This window comes from Cannabis sativa, chromosome 4, assembly GCF_029168945.1.
Source record: "Cannabis sativa cultivar Pink pepper isolate KNU-18-1 chromosome 4, ASM2916894v1, whole genome shotgun sequence".
NCBI lineage: Eukaryota > Viridiplantae > Streptophyta > Magnoliopsida > Rosales > Cannabaceae > Cannabis > Cannabis sativa.
Window position 1 is genome coordinate 44,800,419 of NC_083604.1, and position 13,301 is coordinate 44,813,719.

At 34.5% G+C, this 13,301-nt stretch overlaps 1 long non-coding RNA gene across 1 annotated transcript; it reads right to left on the minus strand.

The window, feature by feature from the left end:
• Positions 1 to 39: 39 nt before the first annotated feature.
• LOC115712614 (uncharacterized) lies at positions 40 to 7,565 on the minus strand. The gene is made up of 4 exons (XR_004010899.2): positions 7,403 to 7,565; positions 3,825 to 4,207; positions 2,495 to 3,699; positions 40 to 265 (listed from the first exon to the last, which is right to left on the minus strand). It is a non-coding gene; the product is annotated as an uncharacterized LOC115712614 (long non-coding RNA).
• Positions 7,566 to 13,301: the final 5,736 nt, after the last annotated feature.

The window sequence follows — 13,301 nt, forward strand, 5'->3', positions numbered from 1 at the left end:
TCATACAGGATAGTCCGTATAAAACAATTTAATAAGATAAAGATAATAAAATACTTCTTTATTGAAAAATATCTAAGCATGAGATCTCACTGTTTAAAACAAAAATATTTTTAGTACTGTAAACTTAAATAAGAACTAGTTAAATCAAAATAACGGATCCACAATGTTTAACATTTAAAAACTTTAAAAGAAATACTGTGCCAGCCCCTTAACATGCAGTCCACGCCTCGAGCTCTTTAGTCTCACTGCTTAGCCTTACCCTTTCCTGCACACAGAGTACCCATAAGCTAACTCCCAGTAAGAAGAGCTATGTATGACATAACCCTCCTAACCAGATACTTGACATAAGTTACTCTTAATATTAATCAACAATAATTCACATTCCATAAAATATATTCACAATGCATGTTGTTCTCACATCCATAAATCAAGTCTTCTACCGCACATTATACTCACATACGATAATCAACTACACACATGTTGATCAGGCATGAGGTAACCTGCCCTGCCTTGTGTTATTCTCACAGTTGGCATCCAATAGGGTAATCACTTACCATAAGTTGTACTCACTCATGATAAAGTTATAACCTACAAGTGCTATGCTCACACAAGCAGTAAGACCCTAACACTATTCTCATGCTAACGATGCTAATTATGTAAGGAAATCATCACAACTCATAATCAAATTAAATAACAAACCAAACCGAGTTGTATGCATAAACATACACCCTGCGCACAGATCTCCACTCTACTTACCTCAGTTGCTAAGACCACACTTGATACCTCGAGCACCTCAATTTGTTTCCTTGTTGAGAACAAGATCCTTAGAACAGCTCAGAACGTGGTCACCAGCGTTCACATCGGTTTCGTCGCACACAAGGTGTAACTTTGTCACTGATTGCTCTTGACGCGTCATTTCGATTGGGGAAGCTCTCCACAGTGCTCAGGACCTCAAAACGATCAAGATCAACCAAAGAAAAGAGGCCCAAGTTGGTAGATCGGAGTTGTCTCCTTCGTTGACGGTACACCGTCTTTAATGCAGTCAAAATCTTTGTCCTTTGTTTTGGACGTTAAAGCTTCGTTTTCTTATGTCAAAAACAATCCTTACGGTCCCTTACACTCATATCTAACCTCCCTTGACCCAAGAACAAGCTTAAACACGTTTGAATTTGCGTCCGTTTCAAGTCGTACCTTCGAAGCTTCAACAATGGTGAAACTCAAAACAGTGACCTCTGACCCTTATATAACGTTAAAAGGCTTCCGTAGGTCGCACATAAGTGGTCTCAAACATCCACTTTCACCCAGGTTGCAATCCACTCGGAGAACGAAATTTTTTTTGATATATCGTATACACCGTACTCTCTCTCTCTCTCTCTCTCCCTCCCTCCCCCTCTCTCTCTCTCTCTCTCTCTCTCTCTCTCTCTCTCTCTCTCTCTCTCTCTCTCTCGTTCTCTGTTTTGGCGTACGAAATCAATTGAATAACTAATTTTTTAAGGTGTTTAAACCCAAGCAAAAAGATTGCTTTGAACCGAAAGTGGAACGATTCTGATTCCACAAAAATCGGTCCTCCTGTTATAGGTATCGCACGTATATACACTCGGTTTAAACGTTTCGTACTAATAATAATATATAATATATAATATATAAGAAATGTGTCAAATATATCATTTAACACTATAATAATAATATTTACCAATATTATTATACTACAAATAATAATCACAAATATTATTATATTATTATAAGTTAACACATTTTATTATTATTATTATTATTATTATTATTATTATTATTATTATTATTATTATTATTATTATTATTATTATTATTCCCACACTAATAATAATAGGTACCAAAATCAAACAAATCACCGAAATTTAATATTCAGATATATATATATTTATTAGGCATTATGCACATGCCAAGAAAATCAACCATTATATCATCACGAAAATTCCATATATTTTTAAACCCATAAATATGTAAAAATAACAAAAATACTCAGTTAGAAAAATTTACAAAAATACCCTTTTGAGTTCGCGGATATTACAATTATCCCCCTTTAAAAGAAAATTTCGTCCCGAAATTTTACTCAAATAATTTTGGATATTGTTCTCGCATTTCAGAGTTTCTTTCTTACCCCCTAAACTTGAATGTCTCTCCATCATCTAGTGTGAAAATAACTTTTTTTGCTTACAGTTAATTGATGCTCCATACTTGGTAAGAAAGGCCATGCCTAAGATTACATCAAAATCAAATAAATCTAATACAATCAGGTCTACAAATAATTTCCTACCATCTATCCTAACAGGTATACCCCTAAGCCAGTTTCTAGAGATTAGAATCTCCCTAGATGGTAACATGGTCCCAAACCCCACAATAAATAATTCACTTGGTGCATTTATATGATTAACAAATGTGCAAGCAATAAAAGAATGAGTTGCACCAGAATCAAACAAAACTTTACAAAAAGTGTTGGCCATAGGAATCTGACCTGATACAACCGAAGGACTGGCCTCAGCTTCTGCTTGAGTGATGGCGAAAACTCTGGCTGGAAAATACTTGTCATCTTTCTTGGGTTCTGCTTTGTTCCCAGTCTGTCCCCACATTGGGAAATTGCGTTTGATGTGTCCTTCCTTTCCACATTTGTAGCATGCTTTTGCGCGACACTCGCCGAGATGACGTGTGGTACATTTAGGGAATTCTGGAATGTTTCACCCACTGTTGCCATTAGATCGTTGGTTGTTATCAGTTTTGTACCTCTTGTCTTGACTTGACTGCCCGGACTGACCTTGTCCCCTTTTCTTGTGTTCATTAGAATTGGCTCCACCTTTCTTAGATTCTCTCATGGCAGCATTTTCCTTCCAAATTTTATTTTCACTCCACTCAGCCGTAAGAGCCATTTTGACAACTTGAGCATAACCAAATTGACCCCTTGACAAAATTTCCACATCTCAAGCAATCATTGGTTTCAGGCCTTCCACAAATCGATGTGCACGTACTCTATTAGTAGGTACCAGATTTGGAGCGAATTTCGCCAGTCTATCAAATTTTGGTGCATACTCTGTAACAGTAAGGCTCCCTTAGGCTAATCCAGTAAATTCATCGACCTTTGCTACTAGAACTGCTGAGTTATAATATTTCTCAATAAAAACCCTTTTGAAATCATCCTACTTCATGGTATCCACATCCTTTGTTTGCTCCACCACCTCTCACCAGATACGAGCATCTTTCCTCAGCATGTATGATACACACTTCACTCGGTCATTCCCATCGACCCTCATCATCTGCAAAATGCTTTCTATGCGACTCATCTACTCTTCAGCCACCACTGGGTGTATGCGTCCCTCAAACTCAGGTGGGTGTTGTTTTCGAAATCTCTCTGCTAACATCTCATGTCTAGCTTCTGTAGCAGGATATACCACCACAACTGGTGGGTCTCTATTTTCTGGCTCTGTCGGCCTTATTTGAACTGACAACTCCAATTGATGTCTCAGTTGACAAAGTTCTTCATTTTGCCTTCGAATGGTTCCTTCTAGTGTGGGAAGGCGCTCTTCCCATCCTTATGGTGCTTGAGGTGGTTCATTGATCCCTCCATAATCTTGGCCTGTATCTCGGTCATGGCCTTGGCCCCGACCTCGACCTCAACCTCGACCTTGACCCAATTTGACTGACCTTCTAGGAGGCATTTCTAAACTCCTGAACCACACAGACCAAAACACATCAAGAAAGATCATTTTGATCATCAATTTTACATGAAAAGAATATTACATTCTCGTGTGTAGAATTTAAAGGAAACTTAATTATAAGTAATAACCACTTACAGTACAGTGAGTCGAGCTCATCTCATGGCGGTGAACTTTACATATTAGGGCTAACCACATTCTTCAGGACCGTGTTGCTCTGATACCATATTATAACACTCCAATTTTCCGAGATATCACACAGGATAGTCCATATAAAACAATTTGATAAGATAAAGACAATAAAATACTTCTTTATTGAAAAATATCTAAGCATGAGATCTCACTGTTTAAAATAAAAATATTTTTAGTACTGTAAACTTATATAAGAACTAGTTAAATCAAAATAACGGATCCACAATGTTTAACATTTAGAAACATTAAAAGTAAAATACTGCACCAGCCCCCTAACATGCAGTTCGCGCCTCGAGCTCTTCAATCTCACTTCTTAGCCTTACCTTTACCTGCACACAAAGTACCTGTGAGTTAACGACCAATAAGAAGAGCTATGTAAGACATAACCCTCCTAACTAGATGCTTGACATAAGTTACTCTAAATATTAATCAATAATAATTCACATTCCATGAAATATATTCATAATGCATGTTGTTCTCACATGCATAAATCAAGTCTCATACCGCACATTATACTCGCATACGATAGTTAATTATACACTCATGTTGATCAGACATGAGGTCACCTACCCTGCCTTGTGTTATTCTCATAGTTGGCTTCCAACAGGACAATCACTTACCATAAGTTGTACTCACTCATGATAATATTATAACCTGCAAGTGCTATGCTCACACAAGCGGTAAGACCCTAACACTATTCTCATGCTAACGATGCTAATTATGTAAGGAAATCATCATAACACATAATCAAATTAAATAACAAATCAAACCGAGTTGTATGCATAAACATACACCTTGTGCACAGATTCTCACTCTTCTTACCTCAGTTGCTAAGACCACACTTACTACCTTGAGTAACTCAATGTGTTTCCTTATAAAGAACAAGATCCTCAGAACTACTCAGAACGTGGTCGTCGGCGTTCACGTCAGTTTTGTCGCCGGCAAGGTGTAACTTTGTCCTGGTTGCTCTTGACGCATCCTTTTGATTGGGGAAGCTCTCCACAGTGCTTAGGACCTCAAAATAATCAAGATCAACCAAAGAAAAGAGGCCCAAGTTGGCAGATCGGAGTTGTCTCCTTCGTTGGCGGTGTATTGTCTTTAATGGAGTCAAAATCTTGGTCCTTCTTTTTGGACGTTCAAGCTTCATTTTCTTACATCAAAAACAATCCTTAGGGTCCCATACACTCATATCTAACCTCCCTTGACCCAAGAACAAGCTTAAACACGTTCGAATTTGTGTCCTTTTTAAGTTGTACCTTCAAAGCTTCAACAATGGTGAAACTCAAAACAGTTACCTCCGACCCTTATACAACGTTAAAAGGCTTGCTCATGTCGTACATAAGTGGTCTCAAACATCCACTTTCACCCAGGTTGCAATCCACTCGAAGATTGACAAAAAAATTGATATATCGTATACACCATACTCTCTCTCTCTCTCTCTCTCTCTCTCTCTCTCTCTCTCTCTCTCTCTCTCTCTCTCTCTCTCTCTCTCTCTCTCTCTCTCTCTCTCTCTCTCTCTCTCTCTCTCTGTTTTGGTATGAAATCTCAACTCAATAACTAATTTTCTAAGGTGTTTAAACTCAAGCAGAAAGATCACTTTAAACCGAAAGTACGATTCTTATTCCACAAAACTCGCTCATCCTGTTATAAGTATCGCACGTATATACACTCGGTTTAAACGTTTCATACAAAATAGTAATAATAATAATAACAATAATAATATAATATAATACATAATATATAAAAAGTGTGTCAAATATATCATTTAATACTATAATAATATTTACCAATATTATTATACAAAAAATAATAATCACAAATATTATTATATTATTGTAAGTTAACACATTTCATTATTATTATTATTCCCACACTAATAGTAATAGGTACCAAAATCAAATAAATCACTGAGATTTAATATTCAGATATATATTTATTAGGCATTATGCCCATGCCAAGAAAATCAACCATTATATTATCACGAAAATTCGATGCATATTTAAACCCATAAATATATAAAATAACAAAAATACTCTTAGCAGGAAAAATTTACAAAAATACTCTTCTGAGTTCGCGGATATTACATAACAACCTACACCTTTTGTGATGTTGTCTTTGGGCTATTTTTGTTTACTTGTTTATCCATTGTGAGTCTAAAGCTTTTTGTTCGTCTTATAGTCGATGTGGTTTTTTGTGTGTTTGATCATCTTATTTTGAGATGTGCAATTTTTTCTCTGCCTTGACCATGTAGACCGTTGTTGCGATTAATCTTGACTGAAATTTCTATTATAAAAATATATATGTTTATATAAATTATTTGACACTTTGATAATTTCTAGAAATGGATATTCTCATATTTTATTTACAATAATAATAATAACCTACAAAATTGAGTTAGTTTAATATTTGATGGAAAATAGCTATTATTGTTTTATATTTTATAACTGTTGGAGGAATTTGGAGAGGACCAGATTAGCGCGAGTATTCAAAGAAAATAAGAATGCCCAGTAAAAAATGTGCGAGTACTCACTTAGAATAGCAAGTACTCAAATTATCGACTACTAAATAGAGAAAAAAACATAAAACAAAGAGAAAATAAGAGAATTGTAATGGTTTAGTCAGAGCTCGGTCTGCTTAGTCCATTATTGCAAAGATTTCAACTTAGTTTATTTGATTCGGATCACTCATATATATAAAAAGTGTCCTTTAGGATTACATAACTGACCAATTTCAGAACCGCTTATACATTAAATGATAATATTAATCAAAGTAAATATTTAAAGAATAAATGAAAGACATTTTAATCCATTCTTATATTAAGTACGACAACGTCTCTGACATGGTAAGCTGTGAGTTTCCAATTCATATCCCAACACACGAGCTCACCGGCTCTATGGTGTTTGTACGTAATGTTAAAATGTTTAAATCAATTATCAATTATTGTCGCGACAAGATTAGGCTCGCAACGACCAGGTTGAGGCAAGGGCTAACCCTAGTTCTAGGTTTGAGCCTCGTCGCAACGACCCCATATCTAGTCACGACAACTGGCTTAAAACCCAAAAAATACCAGTTTTACAGATTTTCAACATACACCACTTCACAATAAAACCTACCACAACACAATAATTGATTTTCATGCCAAATAAAGTATTTTTCAAGCATTACCCACTCCCCAATTAACATGCTTGAACTCACACACAAAACACAAAGCTCAAGTTACAAAAATTCATGTTTTTTAAAGTCAAATTGAACACAAGATAACTTTATGCTCAAAATACTCAGCTCAAAACTAAAATTCTCAAAAACAGCCAAGAAAGCAACAATAGCACACTAAGGATCTGACCTGAAACTCAGATTCAAGCACAATAAACAATAATCTATAATTTCTTTGCTTTTGAACTTGTGAACACTCTCAAAATCAAAAGAAGATCATAACAAAACCATCAACAAACAACTAAATACCTTGAAAAAATCAAATTCGAGAATTAACATAGAATTAAACATGACAAAAGTTAAATTACTACCTCAAAGTTCTAACACCAAAGCCATAAAATTCCTTCGATTTTTTCTTCAAAACTCAAAATGAACAGCTTGAATTAGGGAGAGAGAGAGAGAGGAGATCGGTTGAGAGAGTCTAGACCATAAATGATTTTTCTTTTTCATTTTTTCACAAATGAAACACATAATTCATTTATCTCATTTTTGGTCAAATGATCATTATACCCTGTAGGCCAAAGTCAATATAAAGAACAATTAAAGGCAATTTAGTCAATCATATCTACACTTATATATTCACATATTATATAATTCAGATTATGCCCTAATCACAAAGTTTATGAATTTTGGATTCCAAACTCGGTTTGAGCCAGAATGTTTGATTGTGACTATATCACGCTAACTTATCAAAAGTCACCTGAAATAAAATAATATGAACATGCTATATAATAATATAGTCCATTAGCACAATATATATTAAAATTATAATTTTACCTTTCTCGGGTCAACATAACAAAAATGCTCTTAACCCATAAATGGGGTTTAAATATAAAAATTCTCAAATAATTTCACATAATTCATTATATAATAATGTAATTAGTCATTATACTTAATAAATTTTAATTATGGTTACTAATCTATTTTTTAATCTCAAGATATTACGCTATTTTGTCTTTTTGGGTTAATTAATTTTTTAATTAATTCGAATTGATAAATATTTAAATTTAAAAAGTAGTTAAAGATATTTCAAGTTGGTTGAGATATTTCCTCAAAGATAGTTGAAAGATTCCCTCATCAGAAATATCAGTAACCGAATTCGGTTATAGATATTTATTTAAATAATTAAATATGATTTAATTAATTGAGAATTAACTACTATAAATAGAAGCTTGATTTAAGAAATTAGAAAAAGCTTTTCACACTTTAATTTTTGAAATATAGGAAGAAAAGAAAAACAATTTTTCTCTCTAAAATAATTGTTGCTCATGTGTTGAGAATTTATCAAGAGTAATATATACTTTATCCTAGTAGCACACACTACTCCTTGTGTTTAGTAGATCGATTTGGAAGATGACGGTGTGAGAATTATTAGATCTAACTTACAAAATTTTTTGATGATACAATGATAGTCATCAACAGGTCTACATATATTTGTTTCATGTAAATTATGTTTTGATTTTAATGTTTATATATATGGATATTCTTGGGTTATGGTACAGTAAGAATTAGATATACGAATTCTTCAGCTATGTACCAGATTTAGTACCATAAAACTAAAAATTAGTATCAAGAGCAGTTCTATGAATGTATATACATTAAATATTTTGTGGGTTTTATATATTTATATATATGTGATTTGTATGTGAATGGATAGTTATATTATTGTGAATGTATGAGAGGTGATTAATTATATGATAAAAATATGTGTAAGTTTTGTTGTTATTTTTTTAAGAAAATAATATAAGTCGTTATGGGGCATAAAATTTTTTTATGTAATTTTAATTTTATATTATATACCCATGTAATGTACATTACATGTGAGCTCGGATTTTAATCTTGAAACATGACCATGCACGTTTGAAATCACATGTATGTGAGCTCGATTTCGTGGAGGAACCCCGACCATATAAGACCACCTGAGTGGTCTTAGGTTTTGTGCCCCTCCACTCCTTCAACGCTGGCCAGCCATGGAAGCCGATTGCATCAAGGGACTATGGCCCCTACGATCAGCATCGATCTTCGCCAGCATGGTGGTCTGACCACTAGTAGACTACCAAAGGACCTTCGGGATCCTCGTTTTGTGGCCTGGACATAGCATGCATGTCATGCATGTGACTTCAGTCGTCCATCCTCCATGCACATGAGACCCGATTAGGTAGTGGGTCTCTCGACCCTGCTACTGTGGCAACGTCATTCTCGTGGCCTCCATGGCCACCGTGAGCCAAAGTGACTATTATAGCCGCCACCCACCGTGACTCCATGGTGGTGGTTGGTCCTCTCCTATTTTGACCCTACCTGATATGTATATATATAGTTATATATGTGTGTATATATATAATATATATATTATATTATTATATATAGAATATAATATAATACATATACAGTGTATATACACTATGAAAAACTATAAATTATCATATTATTTGTTAACCGAATTAAATAACCTTTTTGCAATAAATATACTACAAAAATAAATATATAATTAATAAACACCAGATATTTTACTTAGTTTTGTAGTTAAAGTCTACATACTTCACGAGTTCTTATTATTAAGGATATGTTTTGAGTACATGATACAATATCAATATTTAAATAACAATATTTTCTCTCTCAAATTTGTCGTCTCTTTTTTCTATGGATTCTGCTCCTATTTATAGGAATATAGGTTGGCAGTTATTCTTTTTGGGGATTGGTTCATTCATAATTGTTTATGAAATGTGGATAATCTCCACATTTCATTTAATCACACATGGGATAATATTTAATAACTACCCAACTCTCTTTATTTTTATCCTCTAGACGGTTATTGCTGACTTGGAAAGTTGTGTCTCGTCATATATGAGTTCTCTTCTTATCCATCTTAATAGGAAAATATCGCTAAGTGTTGGAAAATAATGTTGTATTCCTTTATTGGTATTAGCAATGCAAGGTGATCTTCTCGCTATGTGTAACGCGAGGCGATTTTATGTTGCTACATTTAATCTGCTCGTACCGGAGAGTATCCTCTTCTTGTGTATGTAAATGAGCTTATCCCGAGGCAAATATGTGTCTCATCAATACTAGTTTAATAGTTATTATTCTTGTCTCGCATAAGACTAAGCAGCCCACGAGTTTGAATATTATCTATCAAACTTATATTTAATATGGACGAGTTATTTTAAATTGCATTTAATGATACATCATTATTATATTATCAGAATTGATTCATATTCCTTCTATAGGACACGTGTCAGCCTCTGGTATAAAGCCAAATTTTAGGTATAACATTATTATTTAATAAAAATAATTAATTATTTTTGATGGGATATTTATTTTTCAAATTAATTTGATTCAAAATGAATATTAAAGTTACTAGTTTGAAATTTAAATTTAAGTTAACAACTATCTTAATTATTTAATAAAAGTTTTTATTATAATTAAGACAAAATGATATAATTTTATGGTATATTTTAATTTTGAATTAAATAAATATAACTTAGTCATAGATTTCAAATTCAAATTCAAAACCTATAAATATTAAGACAAAAGTTATTTTAACCCTAATTAAAATAATAAATGTTATTATTTTAACACAAAACTAATATGATATCTTAACCACAATTAAAATAATAAAGATGTCTTAAATAAAATGTTTATTTAAGAATAAATTAATTTAAATTATTTTAATCAATTTAATGAGTTTAAAAGATGTCTTTAATAAAAGGCATGTTTAAGATTAATTAATTAAATAAAGTGATGTAAATGGCTCATTAACAAGGTTCTCTCTCTATCTCTCTCTCTCTCTCTCATTCTCTCTCTCTCTCTCTCCCTCTCTCTCTCTCTTTCTCTCTCTCTCTCTCTCTCTCTCTCTCTCTCTCTCTCTCTCTCTCTCTCTCTCTCTCTCTCTCTCTCTCTCTCTCGTGAGCAGCTCTGTGAGCTGAAGCCATGGCAAAGACACGAGGAAGGGGGCAGGGGAGGCTGAAAGCTCCTGTAAGGAAGAAGAAGCAAAGTTCTAATTCAGCATCGAAGGGATCCTTGGTACCGGAGAATGAGCTCTGTATCGAACCCCTTGCAGTTTCAGAAGAGGAAACGGAAGTGGATGTTTCGAGCCCTGTAATTGAACCTCAATTACAAGATATGTTCAAAGCACCACTCTCTCCCAAATCCTCACTGTCTGAAATTCTATGGCAAGAGGATATTCGTGATGATTTTTCATCTTTCAATGAGGCGAACCAAAGGTGTTCGAAGGAAGTTGCAGCTGGGAATTCGACTCACGTACCTGTTCTTCGAACAGGAGGCATCATTAAGAACTTAGGACCTGCTTTCGATGGATCAAAGGGCAAATCCAAGGTCAAAATCACACATGAGGATATTGAAGATGAGGTTTCATTTTGGAAATCATCTTTAGTATGCTATGTTCTCGGAGCCAACCCCCCATTGGCTGTGCTTGATGGATTTGCTCGACGCATTTGGAAGGATAAGATTGACAAAGTAGGTATGTTATCCTATGGAATTTTCTTAATTAGATTTTATAGTATTGAGGAAAGGAATGAAGTGATGAATGGGGGATATACCTTTTTCAATAAAAGGCCTGTGATTATGAAGCCTTGGGACCCTAACATAAACTTCAAAAAGGAAGATATACGTTCGGTTCCTGTATGGGTTCACCTCACAGATCTGGAATTGATGTATTGGGGACAGAAATTGTTATACAAGATAATCCGGCAAGTTGGAAATCCATTAATGGTTGATGATGTTACAAAGGAAAGAGACAAACTGAATTTTCCTAGAGTTCTATTAGAGGTTTCAATCCATCAGGAATTTCCAAACCTTATAGAATTTGAGGATGAGTTCGGGTCTACTGTTTTAGTATCCATTGATTATGAATGGAAACCAATTGTTTGTAAGCATTGTAAAGGTATGGGGCATGAAACATCCGATTGTAGAAGGAAAGAAGGCAAACAACCCGAGTGGATTGTAAAAAAAGACAATAGAAAGCTGAATGACCAGGCGAAACAAACTGTTGATGCAGAGGAAGACTTTCAACCGGTTGTGAGGGGGGTCAAAACTAAAGAGAAAACTCAAGCAAGTACCACCATAGTCACTAATTAGTATCAGGTTCTGATGACTCAAGAACAAAGTGGAGAAGAGACAACTAATGTAGCAGAGATGCTGAATATCATAGGAGGGGAGGGGGGAGGACCTCCTACTCCTAATGGATAGGATTTTAAGTTGGAATGTCCGAGGGATCAACTCTCAACAAAAACAAAGAGAAGTAAAGCAATTTATTGCTCATCATAATGTTTGGTTAGTTGGTCTCCTCGAGACAAGGGTTAAAGCTTCCAAATTGGGGGCCTTATACCAACAAATGTTTCAAGGGTGGTGCTTCACAATAAATATTGCATGGCACAAAGCAGGAAGAATAATTGTTGCTTGGAATCCTCTTCAATTCCAAGTAAGTATCTTGAAATGTTCAAGTCAAGTAATACATTTAGGAATTTGTACAGTTGGAAATAACTTACAATTTCAATTAACATTTGTCTACGGCTTCAATGATGAGTTGGGAAGGAAAGCTTTGTGGCTTGAGCTAAAAGAACTAAACACAAAAGAACCATGGGTTGTGTTTGGTGACTTTAATGCAACTTTACAAATGGATGAAAGAATAGGAGACAGAGTAAGGAGTCATGTTTGCAATGAGTTTCTAGATTGTGTTCATACATGTCATCTAGAAGATATTCAGTATAGTGGAAACTTATACACATGGAGCAACAAACAACAAGGTCATGATAAGATCTATGCAAAGCTGGATAGAGTTCTTGCAAATGAAAAGTGGGTGGATTTATTTCAACAAGCCGAGGCCTTATTCTTGAATGAAGGTCTCTTTGATCGTACACCAACAATTATCAAAGTGTACCCTGAAATTCAAAGTGGGAAGAAGCCTTTTAAGTACTTCAAAATGTGGGCAATGCATCCGGAATACAAACAAGAAGTAAAGAAAGTGTGGCAACAAGAAGTTAAAGGCTCCAAGATGTTTCAAATTGTCTCCAAACTAAAAATGCTGAAAGGAGTGTTCAAAGAAATAAACAAAAGAGGCTTTTCAGAAATACAAGCCGATGATATTAAAGCTCGAGAAGAACTCAACTCCAGGCAAGAAAAACTACAAGCAGACCCTCTAAACAGCACACTCCAGCAAGAGGAAAAAGAAGCAAGGGAACATTATGCTGT